Below are 16,292 nucleotides of genomic sequence, written 5' to 3'. Positions count from 1 at the left end.
GGCTAAAATAATGACACTTTTCATAAGAAACTAGTAATAATACTTGGTAGTTTTTTAATACTTTTCTTCCACATAGATTTGGGTTATCTTAGGCTATACTGTATTTGGTTGGAAGCTTAATAAATAACCACCACAGGACATTTATATCTTTCAGCATCCATTTTTTTCTTGGACCCAAGATTACCTATATAGCACTTAAGTTAAACTTCTACTCTCTTTATGTGCATACTTAGACATTGAAGCATAGACCATTTATTCTTACAGGTCAAGACCCTGTAAAAATTAATGAGATGTGTCAGAATGTTGCCTTTGGGGATGACAAAACTGGTGCGCAATTCCAGATGGACGACAAAGCATGTTCTGCCAGTGGGGGGCATTACTGGCCTAGTTCAGTAGGAAAAGTTTTTCAGTCCTGGAGATCCTCTGTTATGGACTATCCATAAGGACAAACTCAGCATATTTTAAACTATAAGCTGGGATAGCTAAAAATACAAGATTATGTTAAAAATATTTTCAGACCCCTTCTACATTGTTCCAAATCTCTTTCTAAGTGGGCTCTGCTTTTCGGAGTATCATCTACAAAATGTACATATAAAGAAGGAGTGATTTGCTTTACCATAAGAGTGTTTATTCACTAGAATGTTTTATGTAGGATTCTTTTAAATCAAGACTCACTAACCCAAGTACTTATAGGGGTCAGGTAGAATATATAAGTAAGTAAAGGGGGCTGGATGGAGAACTAGACAGTTCAATCCACTTGCTAGAACTAGTCTCATATGTTCATTCACCTATCTCTAGCTGGTGTGGTAAAAATAACACAGATTTGAGTTTTGGGTTGAGCTCTTTCACTTATTGGCTCTATAACTTTGGACATCAGTGCTTCATCGACATGAAGACATGTTGAAATACATGCTCTCTAAGGTGACTTCCAGTTTGAGTGATGGAAGTGTGTGGACACCAATCACCTCAGCCCTCTACCCTACAGATTTCTAAATCATAGAGGAAAATCACAAGGAGCCAAATGGAAATAAAATATCGGCTTTATTCAGAAGTCTTTGATAGTGTCCAGATAGAGGGCACTGAAGGGCTTTCTACTTCTCTCTCTGAATGGAGACCTCAAGAACCATTCCTTTAGACTTACTCCCTACTCCTGTGACTGCCCCAGAAAAAAAGCCAAAACAAGCTTTTTGATGAGGTGAGGAGGCCCTATGTGAAAAGTGTAAGTGCAAAGTCTGTAAAACTTGAATACAGACAGGTGGAAGAAAAATACAGAAAAAATAAATTATGCTGTACTTAAAGACGTGGTGGCTCACACCTGTAATCCCAGTACTTTGGGAGGCCAAGGCGGGTGGATCACGAGGTCAGGAGATTGAGACCATCCTGGCTAACACAGTAAAACCCTGTCTCTACTAAAAATACAAAAAAAAAAAAAAAAAAAAAATTGGCTAGGCGTGGTGGCGGGCACTTGTAGTCCCAGCTACTCCAAAGGCTGAGGCAGGAGAATGGCGTGAACCTGGGAGGCGGAGCTTGAGTGGGCCGAGATCGCCCACTGCACTCCAGCCTGGGTGACAGAGCGAGACTCCATCTCAAAAACGAAACAAAACAAACAAACAAACAAGAACGATCTTTTCCTCCTAATCTCACCCAGAAGAGAAACACCAACCACCCAGTGCATGCTAAGCTCACACTGGCCTCACAAAGTAGACATGATGGGGCAATATTTTCCAAATCAAATTGAAGTATTTGACATTAGCCCCACATCATTCACACACACTCATACTAATAAGGATTTTTAGCCACAGAAAATGAATTTTTAGTCTAACTAGTTGAAGCACAAAGGATTTATTGAGTGTGAAGACAGCTTAAAGAATTTTGGGGAAGAGTGAAGCAACTTCCAGGTATGATTTCAAAAGTCCCTAGACTGCCCAGGGAGCTGATTCCCCTGCTTGATTAGGAAGTTGCAGCTGCCAACTCCAGAACCTTACTACCTCTTGTAATTTACCATCAAGAAGTTACCAAATCAGAGAGCTACTTCTACAACTGTCAGCTCTAGAACATACTTTCCTTTCCATGGTTCTTGCTGGAAAAATGAATGCCTTGCACTCTGCCTCTCTCCCCAGGCAGGTCAGTGTGAACCAAAGTTTTGTGTCAGCACATTTGATAGGCAGAGGCCAGATCTCATCCAGAACCTACCTGCAAGCGTTCTGGGAAATGTAGATTTTAGTTTTCCAACACCTAATGTTTTTAGACTGGAAGTTGAATGAATCACTTCATCATCCAGAAAGTCATGTTTCCTATCAGTCTTTTTCCTCAGAAGGATACAGGAAGCTTAACATCACAAGCAGGGCAGGAGGAGCTAGTACTTGATGTGTTTAGCAAAGCAATAGTCATAAAGGATTAGAAGTTATTTAAAATTTTAGCATTAGTCAGGCACAGTCCCAGCTACTTGGGAAGCTGAGGCAGGAGGATTGCTTGAGCCCGGGAGTTCAGGGTTGTAGTACACTATGATCATACCTGTGAGTAGCCATTGCACTATAGTCTGGACAACATAGCAAGACCCAGTCTCCTAAAAGGGGGAAACAAGGAGAAAAAACAGGGGAAGCAGCCAAAATGGCCGAATAGAAACAGCTCAAGTCTGTGGCTTCCACTGAAAAAGAATGAAAATGGCAAGTGAACTCTGCATCTTCAACTGAGGTACCCATGTTCTCTCATTAGGCCTGACTAGGCGGTTGGCACTATCCATGGATCTCATTCATGAAATGAAATGAAAAATGATATAGAGGATAGCATCACTGATCCCACAGAAATACAAACAACCACCAGGGAATACTATAAATACCTCTATGCAAATAAACTAGAAAATCTAGAAGAAATGGATAAATTCCTGGATACATACACCCTCCCAAGATGGAACCAGGAAGAGGCTGAATCCCTGAATAGGTCAATAACAAGTTCTGAAATTGAGGCAGTAATAAATAGCCTACAAACAAAAAAAGCCCAGGACCAGACACATTTACAGCTGAATTCTACCAGAGGTACTAGGAGGAGCTGATATCCTTTCTTCTGAAACTATTCCAAACAATTGAAAAGGAAGGACTCCTCCCTAACTCATTTTAAGAGGCCAGCATCATCCTGATACCAAAACCTGGCAGAGATACAAGAACAACAACAAAAACTTCAGACCCATTGTAGAAGGCAGATATAATGGAAGGACAGGGAGAGAGGAGTGAGTCACAGAGAGGTAGAGGAAAGTAGATGTCAGGATCGTTTTTTTCCTCCACTGTTAGAACCAAACAGGAGAAATCATGGGATTCAGCTTCCTAGCAGGTTCCTCTCTCACCCAATAAACTCAATGGGGCAGCATGGATAAGCTGAGGGACTGCTGGAGTACAGCTTTCCTAAGACATTGCATTTCTGTGTATTGTGTGGTTGTGCAAACCGGATTCTTGTGTGGCCCTGAGTGGAGAGGATATGAAAGGCAGATAAGTTGAATATCAGCAGACACACTAACCAGAGTCACAAGGAGTGAGTCACCCTTCAGCAGAGCTGAGAGCTGACAACCCAGGCCTTGGAACTGGATGGAAACTGTGGAGACATTTAGAGGGATGTGTAGTGTCATGGAAAGCTGAGATGAGGCTGAATCAGAGATGAGGCTGAGTAGCTGGTTTCAAACCACTGGGCAGAGAAAAACCAGCTCTTCACCGGAGCTTCCCATTATCTGTGAATTCCAGCAAGATGAATAGCAACTGAGAAGACAAGCAACATTGCTGAAGAGACCAGGGGACATAGAGGACACTGTATGGATATGAGGACTTCTTTATCCCTAAGGCCCTAAAGCTTTAGATAGCAATCTTGGTGCGAAACTGGGGTAGGAGGCTAGGAATCTAATCAACGAAGTGCTTTCTACCTAAAGAGATTACACTTTATTTTTAAAAAGTGCTTAAAATATCATAAGGTTATTGGATTGAACTAAATGTTAACTTCTTCCTGTTACTAACAGGCTTTAAGAAGACGATCCAGGCAGTTGTAACCCAAATAATGATGTAGATTTTCTTTGTACATGTGGGTTTTAGAGTGAGTAACTTTGTGACACTGACAGATATCTCTTTTTCTGACAGAAACATCTTCCCTATCACTTCACTAGGAAGTAGAGGTATTGCTTCCCTGACTTAAAGCAGGGATGTTGCCAGAGTGGGAGATGGGTCTACATCCCCACACTTAGAATCTGTGCATTTATTGAGATAAGCTTTACTCTGTGCATTGCAAAGGGTTAAACCAAAGAAAACGCCACCACCACCACCACCACCACCACCAACAACAACAATAAACAAACCCTAGAATACCTTTTTTACTAGTAGAGCAGATGTCAGCAAACTACAGCCTGTGGGCCAAATCTGTCTTGTCACCTAAAGTTTTATTGGAGCACAACCATTCTCATTCATTTACATATTGTCTATAGCTGCTTTGTCAAACTTAAGTAGTTGGAACAGAGATTGTATGTCCCACAAAGCCTAAAATGTTTACTATCTGGCCCTTTATGGAAAAGACAAAGCTTGCCAATGTCTTCCATAAAGTATAAAAAATAAGTACATGCTAGTGAAATGCATTTTATACTAAAGGAACACAGAATTGGAGGGGAATCATCATGGGATAATGTTCACCAAAAATGATTTTCTAGAAGAGCAGGATGCATCTGGCTGGGCTTGTAAGAGAAGGCAGGATGGTGTTCATTTTTCCTTCAACAGGGGCTGGATGAAAAGTGTCCCAAAACCAAGCCCTAAGATGTCATCATGGCTTAGCTACTTTATAGTTGAGTGGCATGGGAATGAAGTGACTGGGTAGTTACTTTAATAATAAGATTGAATAATTGGCTAATAGTTGTCATGCTCTAAAGCAGACACAGCTGTCTCCCAAAGTTGTTCTCACTCATAGAACATTCTTACCCACTCCCTCTTGGTCATCTGCAGACAAGCATGACGAGCTTGGGCCAAAGGTGAAGACCATGGAGCCACAAGATGGGTGGAGCCTATGATGCTAAATCACTGCTTAGAGGAGAGGCTCCTGCTGATAAAGAATACTGATTTTGGACTTCCTGTGAGAAAAAAGAAAACTTTTAATATGTGTGAGCCGTTGTATACTTTTAGGTTTGTTATGTCAATTGACACTATTTTAATGCCTGAAATTGTTATTGGAAGTGGAGTGCTGCAAAACAAAACCAAAATAAACTAAACTAAAATGTATTTGAGCAGTGGGGATGGCAAAAGAATTGATATCAAGCCTGGAAAATGAAGATCCACATTATGTAGCTTCAAAACATTTGGAAAATCTGTTCCTTTCCATAATCTGAAAATAAGACCCCATCGAATCTACTGAGCCTATAACTTGGAGTGATGAGAAATGCCAGAATAATAGTGTATATTAAGTTTTAGTTTTTATGTTTAGTATTGTATTGTGAGATATAGATGAATTCAGGAGAAAATTGGCAAATCTCCAGTATAAATAAAGGGACTAAAGAATATCTAGAAATTTGAGGTCTTGAAACGAGAAAGCCAACTACAAGCAGCTACTGGGTTCCTATCAAATTCAAGTATTAACCACATGTCAGGCACTGGCTTGTGGCTGACTGTCAGGATTCTAATCCTAGCCCTACCACGCACTGTTTGTGTGACAGTAGATGTGTCATTTGACTTTTCCAATGGAGAGAGGTCAGAGGTGAAGTGGCCCTGAAGGTTAAAGCAGGTCTTTAAGAAGCTGAGACTATGAGGAAGCAGAAACTATCAGTGAGCAGGAATACGAGGCAGAGAGAAAACCTGTGCATTTGTGGTGAGGACTTCAGTGTGTGTGGTCTGGAGAATGGAGCAGATGGGCACTCGTGGGACAGGCAAATCCCTTCAATGGTAGATAAGAACTTTGTGGACTTTCCCTGCTAAGGTTTTGAGAAATGCCGTTGCTCTAGAACTCCAGTCTCTACAAGGCCTCATGCTAGTACACTCTTGCCGAGTCTGTCCTGCAGACTCTGGCTGAGCAACAGGTGAAAGAAGCACACAGACACAGGTATTTTGCCTGAGAGTGCGGCTAGGGGACTGCACGGCCTAGCACTGCCAACGAGAGTGCAGCCCCGATAAGCCGGAGCTGTTTGTACTTATTTAGTACAGGTTTAATGACAAAGGCCTGAAGCCAACACAACCTGTGGATAATTAACATTGTCATCCCACCTTGCAGGGAGCAGTCTTGCATGCAGATGATCAAAGGTTGGTTTCCAGACAACATAAGTAAATAAACTTATCTAGATAAACTCCCTTACGTTCCCTTGCACCTACTTCTAGCCCTCTGCTTCAGGGTAATAGAATTAACTGCCTTCAGCTTTTATTCTCTCCTGAAGCTTTGCAAAACCTCCAGGCCTTCCAAGAAGGTTTGCATTTTTCCTTATAACTTTTCCCACCACCCTGACCAATCTCCTACACACTCTTCTTGTATTCTATGAGATTTGCCATTCCTCATTTTTTCTTTTTATTCTAAAATAACTCCACTTCTTACTTAAGATAAACTGAGTGAACCTAGCAAAAACATCTGTGATTAAATAAGTATTTAACTTTCATGTATCTATATTGGGATGGAGAATTTGGCTTTGGTAATGGAATAAATTGTCAGGCAAACCTATCAGCCTAGTCTGTAGAGATATTTTTGCAAAATAAGATGCTTGTGCTCAGGTATTCACTTGTAACATGCTTCTTTCACTCCTCCCTAATTGCTAACTTCTTTGCCTGTTAAATTTGTGATTATATTTTAACAAAAAAGTAAATAGTGAAATTAAAAACACATAGTAAACAAAATTATATTAGTCATACGGGAAATTTTCACTGTTTTTGAGTGAAGACATGTCAAAGTGTCCCTAAAAAGAAAAATCCTGCTCCATAAAGTATCTAATGATCCTGTTAAATCCACCATTTTGTCCTCATCATTTTTTTTTCTGAAATTTAACCCCTTCAATTTATTTCGGGATAGCATTTGGTGTGGAAAGATAGAAAAGTCAATGACAGCTTGTTAAAAAAAAATTCCTTTGGGAGAGGGTGGTTGGTGCCAGGCCAACTCTCCTGTTCCTTACCAGCACCAGCCTTGAGTTGCAACTGCAGCAGCAGAATGGTCGCCGGGAGTTTCATGAGCATTGACTTTTCCTACCTTCCCCTCTTCTGCCCTAGTAAAATTAACTTTCTGTGAGTCCAGGTACTTCAGCTACAGCTTTTTAATGTTAGCTGAATCACCAAGGGTCTGAAAGGAAGAACATTTATTACGTACCTGCTCCGTTCCAGATGCTTTTAAATATGCTCTCTCAGCCAATACACGTTGTTGTTATCATCTCTATTTTACAGATAAGGAAGTTTAGAAAGACTTAGTGGCTTGTGCAAGATCATCAGTTTTTCCAGTATCAAGATTTTCTGATTCCAAAGCTCATTTTTCTTCCACTTGCTCATGTTACCTCTTGAGCAAATTCTTTAGGAGGCGGGAACATTGTTGGGAAAGTTACAGGAGGCAGTTCTTTCTATGGCCTCATGATATACAGGATGTAACAACTTATTCCACTAGACCAGAGTGTATCCTATCTAAAGCACAAAGACATTATACATGTAACTAGAAATCTTTTAGATAGCAGGGATTTTTAGTTCAGAAGGGGAAACAGGGAGGAGGGTTGCAATCTCTTTGTTCTGTGCATTTTGACTTCATTTCATTTCTCTTCATGCTCCTTGGCATGCTTTATTCAAAAGAAGCTCCTAACCACATTTGCCTGTAGTATGCCTCATAATAGCTAGGGCCCCAGCAAGCCCAGAATGCTCAGAGTTGAGGCAAATGTGCTGATGACAATGTTCATTTTGTAAGCAGCCACCAGAGCCTCATCAGCCACACATCATCAGGTCTGCACCAGTCCTGGCTTCACAGCAATTTAGCTGTGCCAGTTCCTCCTTGCTCTTCCTCCACTCCAATAACTTACAAAAATAAAAACATTCTTCACATTTAAAATCGCATTTTTATAATCATGGAAAGAAGACAAAGGAACAGGGATTTTTCCGTTCGGAATAACTGGAGGACATACTGGACCACAAGTGAGAATTCTAACTTGAACTCTTCCAGTAGAACTCTTCTACCTTGCTCTATACAAGGAAGTTGCTGAATAGATTATTCATTGGTGCCTCAGCTGATTTTATAATTCTATGACTATGGGCTAGTGAGAGCCCACAGATATCTCAGTCATGGGCTAACATCATAATGTGAAGTAGCACCACCAAATGCACCATGTTATTCTTTGAATAACTCATTCATTTGTTCACCAAATACTTGTTGAATGCCAGTTGCATGCCAGGTACTGTTGTAGGCACTTGAATTACAGGAGAAAGCAAGCTAGCCAACCTCCCTTCCCTCACTGAGCTTTTTTTCCCTACTGGGGAGGGAGAAAATAGACAAGTAGGCACATACAAGGAATAATTTATGGTAGTAATGACTGTTCTGAAAGCTATAACACTAGCAATGTGATAGAGATGGGAAATAGATAGGGAGGATAGGCTGACAAAGGGGTATAGAGATCTCACTGAAATCTAAGGAGTAAGATTTGACCTGAGACCTGAGTGTCATGAAGGGGTCTTCTCTCTGGCCAGCATCATCTCCCACCTGGATTGCTGTGACACCATCTTCATGGCCAGCCTGCCTCCAGTCTTCCCCACCTCCAACCCACCTCACTCACTGCTGTCAGATTGTCTGCTAAATTTCTATGTGACGACATCACAGCCTGACTTTAGCCTTTCCAGAATTCTCCTGGACCTGCGGGATAATGTGAAAACCTTATGGCAGGATTTATGTGAGCCTTTATGATCTGTCCTCTAGGTATTTTTTAGCCTAATTTTTAGTCAATGGAGATAACGCAGACATTCAGCCAACCTTTGGCCATGTCCTGAATCTGGCTGTTTCTGGCTGGGTTGTGCCATTACCTCTGCCTCAGCCCTCTAACCGTACTTGGCTCCTGCTGCATTCCTACCCATTCCTTATCTTTTGAAATCCCAGGTCAGACAGCCCCTTGTCCATGAATTCTTTTTGAATCACCTCTTTCACCATTATCACCTGGCACTTCAGATATAAATATTTTCTCTCTGTCAAGTTCCTGTAGCCTATTGTGCACATTTCTGTGATACCATATTATATGACGTTGTGGTAATTTGTTTGCATGTGGGTCTTTTTCAATAGATTATGAACTCTCCAATAGGTAGGGGTTTAAATACCAATATTCCTAGTGCTCTGCACATTTGCTTGCATATAGTAAGGGTGCAAATAACATTCATTTAATGCATTAAGATATATTCTTCATCCTATGTGCCAAAGTCAAGGTGTTGGTAGAGATGTATGTGCAGTTAAGTTTGGCCTAATTGTGCCACGATCCATATTGTGTAATACTTTTAGGGGAAGATATGAGGTATGAACTTTTAATATAGGCATAGAATCTTGTAATATAGATGCAGAACCAGGAAATAAGGAGAGGGAATGGAGAGAATAGGAACTTGAAGGGGCAGGAAAAAAAAAGAATGAAATTTCTGTAGAAAGTAACACTTTTTTTCTGTTCTTCTGACCACCTCAAATATTTTCAAAAGTGAGAAATACAATTATTATTATTATTATGATTATTTTTTAGACTTTTGCTGTGTTGCCCAGGCTGGAATGCAGTGGTGCAATCTTGGCTCACTGCAACTTCCGTCTCCTGGATTCAAGTGATTCTCCTGCCTCAGCCTCCCAAGTAGCTGGGATTACAGGCACACACCACCATGCCCAGCTAATTTTTGCATTTTCATTACAGATGGGGTGTCACCATGTTGGCCAGGCTGGTCTTGAACTCTTGACCTCAAGTGATCTGCCCACCTCGGCCTCCCAAAGTTCTGGGATTACAGGCATGAACCATGGCACCCAGTCTATCTTTTTGTTTTCTATTTTAAATTGTGTAAATTGTATAATTAATATATAAATGCATTCCAATTATACAACTCAAGAACTATTCAAGAGAGCTAAAGTCCTCTGTGGTATGCTGAATAATGGCCTCCCTAAAGATGTTCATATCCTAATCCCTGGGTCTTGTGGATGTTACTTTACTTGATAAAGGGAGTTAAAGATTTTGAGATGAAGAAATACTGTTGGATTATACAGGCGGGTTCAAGGTAATGACAAGTGTCCTTCTGAAAAGAGGCAGGAGGATCTAAGTCAGAAGTGGAAGTTGTGACCATGGAAGCAGGTGATGGGAGTGAAGCAAGGAAGGGGCTGCAAGGTAGCCTCTAGAAGCTGAAAAAGGCAAAGAAATGGATTCTGCCTTAGAGCCCCAGAAAGAATCATCTCTGCTAACACCTTGACTTTAGCTCAGTGAGACTGATTTTGGATTTTGGATTTCTATCCTCTAGAAGTGTAAGATAATCAATTCATGTTTTGTTTTGATTTTTCATTTTCAACTTTTATTTTAGAATCAGTGGGTATCACATGGGTGCAGGTTTGTTACATGAGTGTGTTGTGTGATTCTCAGGTTTGGGATATGATTGAACCCACCTACATAGTGAGCATAGTACCCAATAGGTAGTTTTTCTGCACTCACCCCCTTACCTGTCTCCCCTTCTAGTAGTCCCCAGTATCTATTGGTCTTGTCTTAATGTCTGTGTTACCCAATATTTAGCTTCCACTTATAAGTGAGAACATGCAGTATTTCATTTTCTGTTTCTGCGTTAGTTTGCTTAGGATTATGGCCTCCAGCGGCATCTGTGTTGCTGTAAAGGACATGATTTCATTCTTTTTTATGGCTGCGTAGTATTCCAAATTCATTTTTTTTAAAGCCACTAAGTTTGTGGCAAATTACAACAGTGGCAATAGGAAACTAATATAGTCTCTCAATTTCACTCCCTCTACCAAATATAACCCAAAATTATTAATGTGGTGTGTATCCTTCCAGGCTTTTAAAAATATATGTATCAATATATATAACTGTGCATGTGTAAATAGTTTGGTTTTTGAATGATTTTTAAAAAAATTTTGCTGCATATATATTCTGTAATTTTCTTTTTCACTTACCACTGTTTCTTGGGTAATTTTAAAATCAGTATATTATAACCTATTTCATTCCTTTCAACTACATTTTGATTCTTCCATTCTATGGATCTTCCATAATTTATATTATATTTCAGTAATTATATAATTACTGAAATTATAATAAATTGTTGAGATTTACCTTTCTGGTTGAAAAGCATAGTCAGGGTTTTGTTCAGGATATTAAATAAAAACCCAAATTTAACTGTACATGATCATCATTGGAAATACTATATTTCTCTCAAATGAATGGTTACATCTGAATGTGCCTTGGAGAAAGCAATGTTAACAAATCCTCCCTGATCCAAGATTTTCATTTATGATTTTTTTTTTAATCTTGAAGTTTTATGAACAACTGTGTATATCATTCGCAGATAGATTATATATAGCTTTAACAGATTAAAAATAATAGTAAAAAATAATCCCACCCTACAAAACAGTCTTTTTTTGAGGCAGACTTGTCAGAGCAGGTTGCAACACATAATGAGATGTCATAGACTGGTGAGATATGCAAAGCAGGTTCAAAAAAACTGTCAATACTGCATAGTGACTTTAATACTGAAGATAGTAAATCTGGGGAAAAAGAAATCCATTGGCTGCCATTCTATTTAAATGACTGGAAATATGTAGTTATCAAAGCTCTGATAAATGTTCCCTGTAGGTCAAGTTCTTTCTTTTAAAAAAAGGACTACGGTTTTATAGAATCGTTTTGGAAACTGAATGCACTTTGCTACCCAAGCCCTACTCAAAGCACTTGCTGTCAATCAGTGGAAAAGATTTGGCCACCACCTTTGTGTTAAATATAAATGTAGTCGAAATGTTTAATGGATTAAAACGGTGCTGTTTAATTTGAAATGGAATTTCCCACCATCCTAGCTTAGGTAGTTAGGATTCTGTAAGTTTGCTTTTCATTCCAGCCTGGTTTATAGACACAATAAAGAAAAGGCAAGCAATGGGTTTAGAATGCAAGTGTGTCAAATTGAGGAGACAGGCCTCCTTTTGGTAGAAGCAGAGGGGGAAAATCACCCCATTAACTGCAACTTGTTAAAATTTACCAAGTCCCTATAGTTTATTAGCCCTTTTTTCCCTCTTCACACCAAAAGAGTAGATAAAAGATAAGCAGCAACAAGGAGAGACATTATATGCAGAGGTGAACACTGATATGACAGAGTCTTCTTTTAATAACAAACAGTGTTAGCTCTCTAGGAGGTAGACAGTATAAAGTGCAACAGAAACTGTAATTATGCTCTCAGCAGGGAACCTATATTTAGAGTGACAGTAAGAGTGTCTCTAAAAACCTTCTAGGTTAAGGCTGCTAGTCTTAATTACATGTATTAGGAGTTTGTGTCTTTACTTTTTCCCTTTTAAAATTCAAAGAAGAAACCTAATTACAACTTGGACCCTAGTAAATTGGGCCATATTTAAACAATGAACATTTGGCAATCTCATCATGCATCATGACGCATCTGACTGGTACAGCTGCTATGGAAGCCAAACTGGCTCCCCCAAATAATTTGTTTTTGCTGCCTCCATGGCAGAGGAACAACAAACAAATGCTAAACAAGGGAAATAATGAAATTATGCTTTTTTTCAGTCAATGACACCCAAACCTTCTGGAGGTGGGGATCATTCCTTGGGTAGATTCTTACATACAGAATTACAGGTTGTTCATATGTTGTTAACATGTATTTCAGCTAGATGATGGTTGAATAAATCTTCTTGGTTTGATTTTTGCTGCTATTTTGGTCCTAGATATAACAATAGCTTACAACTGCTTCTAGTTGACTTTAATGGAAGTGTATGAAGCCCAAAATTTTAGGTTTTGCCTGGAGCGCAGCAGAATGTGTTATAGCTGAACAACATGTTTCAGAGTTATAAGGACCAGTCCTGGGCATTCATTATAAAGATGGCTCCTGAACATGGAGCGGACCACATTTGACTTTTCCATGTATGTCTTAACCTTCACTTGGTATATTCCATACTAGCTTCTTATGCTTGTGTACAATGTGCACTGGACTTCAAGAAGGAAGAGCTCAACCATTCTGTTAGGCTTAGATTATAATAATATGGATAAGTGTATGAATAAGGGGGATTATGATGCCCTCTTAGTGGGGTCAGTTATCATTAAGGTGACACTTTGTAATTTTGCTAAGCACTCAACAAATATGTTCATTACTAATTTCTCATTGCACATATGTAGATTTAAAAAGCTGAGTATTACAAAGTTGCGGGATAAGCTGAAAAAAATTAATTTGTTAAGTTTTAATAGGCAAAAGTTATGCTGATATGACTGAGCTAATGAATCAAGCTGTATAAAAGTGAATTTAATTTATTTTGATACTATTCTTTTCTATGGCTCTATTTCTGGAAGTTTGATGGGTTCTATGACTCACGTGATTTTAAGATAGTCTGCACAAAATTATGATGACTAAAACATTTTCTTCTCTTTGGAATTTATATATAGCTAAATTGAATTTCTATTATTTGCTTTCAAATAACTATCAAAGTAAAATAATAGTAGTTCTGAAAGGATTTAAATAAATGCTGAAAATTTGGAAACCATTTGCATATTTATTGGTGCCCCCATTGAAGTTTTATCTTGGGTAGCCCAACTTTCAATTTTACTGAAATACTAATTTAGTCTTCATTATTGTTGGCTTGAGGAAAGTAATCACTGGTTCTAAAGTTAATAATAGTTTTATAGTAGAGTCTTGTGGAATTTTACAGTGATAGCGATCTGTAGTCTAAATAATAGCATTTTTTCTAATTAAGCAGCAATTGAACAAACAATAAAAATCAAGGATGAACTATTCATTTATTTTGATATGTTTAGTTCAGTTTAGATTATACTTCATAGAGTGTTATTTCTCTGTTGAATAATTTATAAAAGTAATGAGTAACGTGAATCACTGGGACAGTTTTCTATATTTCATCAAAATTGTTAGTTAAAAAATGGAGCAAGGTTTACAGAGGCCACTTGAAACATTATTGGATGTTACTAAGAATAAGCATTAGGTAGTGAGCACAATAATCTTTCATATAATCCGTCCTTAAAGTGTGATCAGTTCAAGCAAGAAGTTAGTGAATATTATTATTAAAAGATGACCAGTTGCCATAATAGTAGAAATGGTGTCAAAAATACAAGACAACAGGGTCCCATTGAATTAAGAATGACTTTTAAAAACATCACCAAAAATAGATTCTTTGAGCACATTTTAGCCACATAAAGTAGTAATTATCTTAAATGTTCCAAAATTGAGCCACGTAATATTGAAAGTGAACCCACAGATCTTTATAGCAGCTCTTCCCGTTTTTATAGAAAGCAAAATAGTAGAAAAGATAATCACTGGAAAACCTAAATAAATAATTTTCATAGTAGTATCAAGGAGGTCTTAGAACTGACATTCAATGCATATGTTTCCCACTCCCTATGTATGTCCATTATTGAAGATGGTGAATGACTAGCCTTTCTATGGAATCTGAAAATATGTTACCATATGCTTCCACGCCAAAGGAAAACCTCCTGAATGACCATCTCATCAATTTCACACCCTACAAGGAGATTCACATAAGTTAGTTAATACCAGTGAGATAGTACCCAATTTTAAATTTTCTCTAGCAAAGCTCTGCCTTCTGTAACCCCACTTTGAATGGGTTTAGCTAATCTCACAGTCTGGAAAATCTTCATAAATAACATCCATTTAAGTCAGACCCATTTTTTGGTTCTGTCCTCCACAGAAATAAATGACAATTGATTTAAGCATGTTCACCTGTGATTCTTGGCTTTCTTTTGACCATTTCAACATCTATATTCATTTAGGAGATTTTGTTTTACTCCCTCTGTTTTTTCCTTTCCCTTTCTATCAAAAGCATTAAATGTCATTCTGGCCTTTTATTTTTCTTTAAGTTAAACTCATTAATCTTAGGTGAGATTTGAGAATATTAGGATATTAGGAAAGTGTTTGAGATAAAGTGAGTGTTTGAGATGAATTTAGACCTTCTATGATGTTTCACTGTTTCACACTTGAGCTTGGAAATGATTCTTTTATGTGTAGTAATACTTTGAATTCTTAAAAGTTGTCAGTTATACCTTATAATTTACCAATTTCTTAGTCATATACATTTGTTCTTTCCCAATATTTTCCACAACCGTGTAATACTACAGCTGACCCTTGAACAACTCTAGGGACACCAACCCCAGTGCAGTGGAAAATCCATGCATAACTTTTGACTCCCCAAGAACATTAACTACTAATAGACTGCTGTTGAATGGAAGCCTTACCAATAACATAAGCAGTTAATTAACATGTTATATGTATTACATACTGTAGTCTTATAATAGCATAAGAAGGAGAGAAGAAAATGTTAAGAAAATCATAAGGAGGAGAAAATATATTTGCTATTTATTAAGTGGAAGTAGATCATCATAAAGGTCTTCATCCTTGTTATCTTCATGTTGAGTAGGCTGAGGAGGAGGAAGAAAAGGGGCTGGTCTCGCTGTCTCAGGGGTGCAGAGGCAGAATAAAATCTATATGTAAGTAAATCTGTGCCATTTAAACCCATGTTGTTCAAGAGTCAACTGGTCTACATATTATAATTGGAATATATATTATTAATATGAATAAAAATAGAGTGGTATTTATCTCTAAAGACCTATCGGACTAAATGTATTTGTAGATTCATTGATTCAAGTGATAAATGTAAGAATAGTGATCTTTAATATATAAGAAAATTATATTTGACAGCAGTAAATACTCAGCATAATGTTATTTCATTTATTTATTTTTACTCAGTTTTAGAATCTAAATGACACCAAAAAATGTATTCTTAAAATGTTGTAATTAATCTAGTTGAGGAAAAATTTTTTTGATGTCAAATAAGGAAGTCAAACTTTTAAAAATGATTGTTGTTATACTGTGTTTCACAATTAATATAATTTTTTTAGCATAACAGAAGTTTAACACTAGCATAAAATGGAGTTGTTTAGACTGTTACTTTGGTTTAGAATGGTAGGTAATACAGTGCAGTTCTCATTTTACTATAAGAAAGGGTACCTAATGTTTTATCTGTGACCCCTGATACCATTGCTTTAAAAAGATTCAGTCCATTTAATTTGTTAATTTGTTGAAGACCAGGTCATAGCTGCTCATTCATTTGAGTCTTACCATGTATCTCAAGTGATCAATTCAATT

The sequence above is a fragment of the Pan paniscus genome, chromosome 13, assembly GCF_029289425.2.
Source record: "Pan paniscus chromosome 13, NHGRI_mPanPan1-v2.0_pri, whole genome shotgun sequence".
Lineage (NCBI taxonomy): Eukaryota > Metazoa > Chordata > Mammalia > Primates > Hominidae > Pan > Pan paniscus.
The sequence above is the reverse complement of the archived record's forward strand: the minus strand, read 5'-3'. Positions refer to the sequence as shown.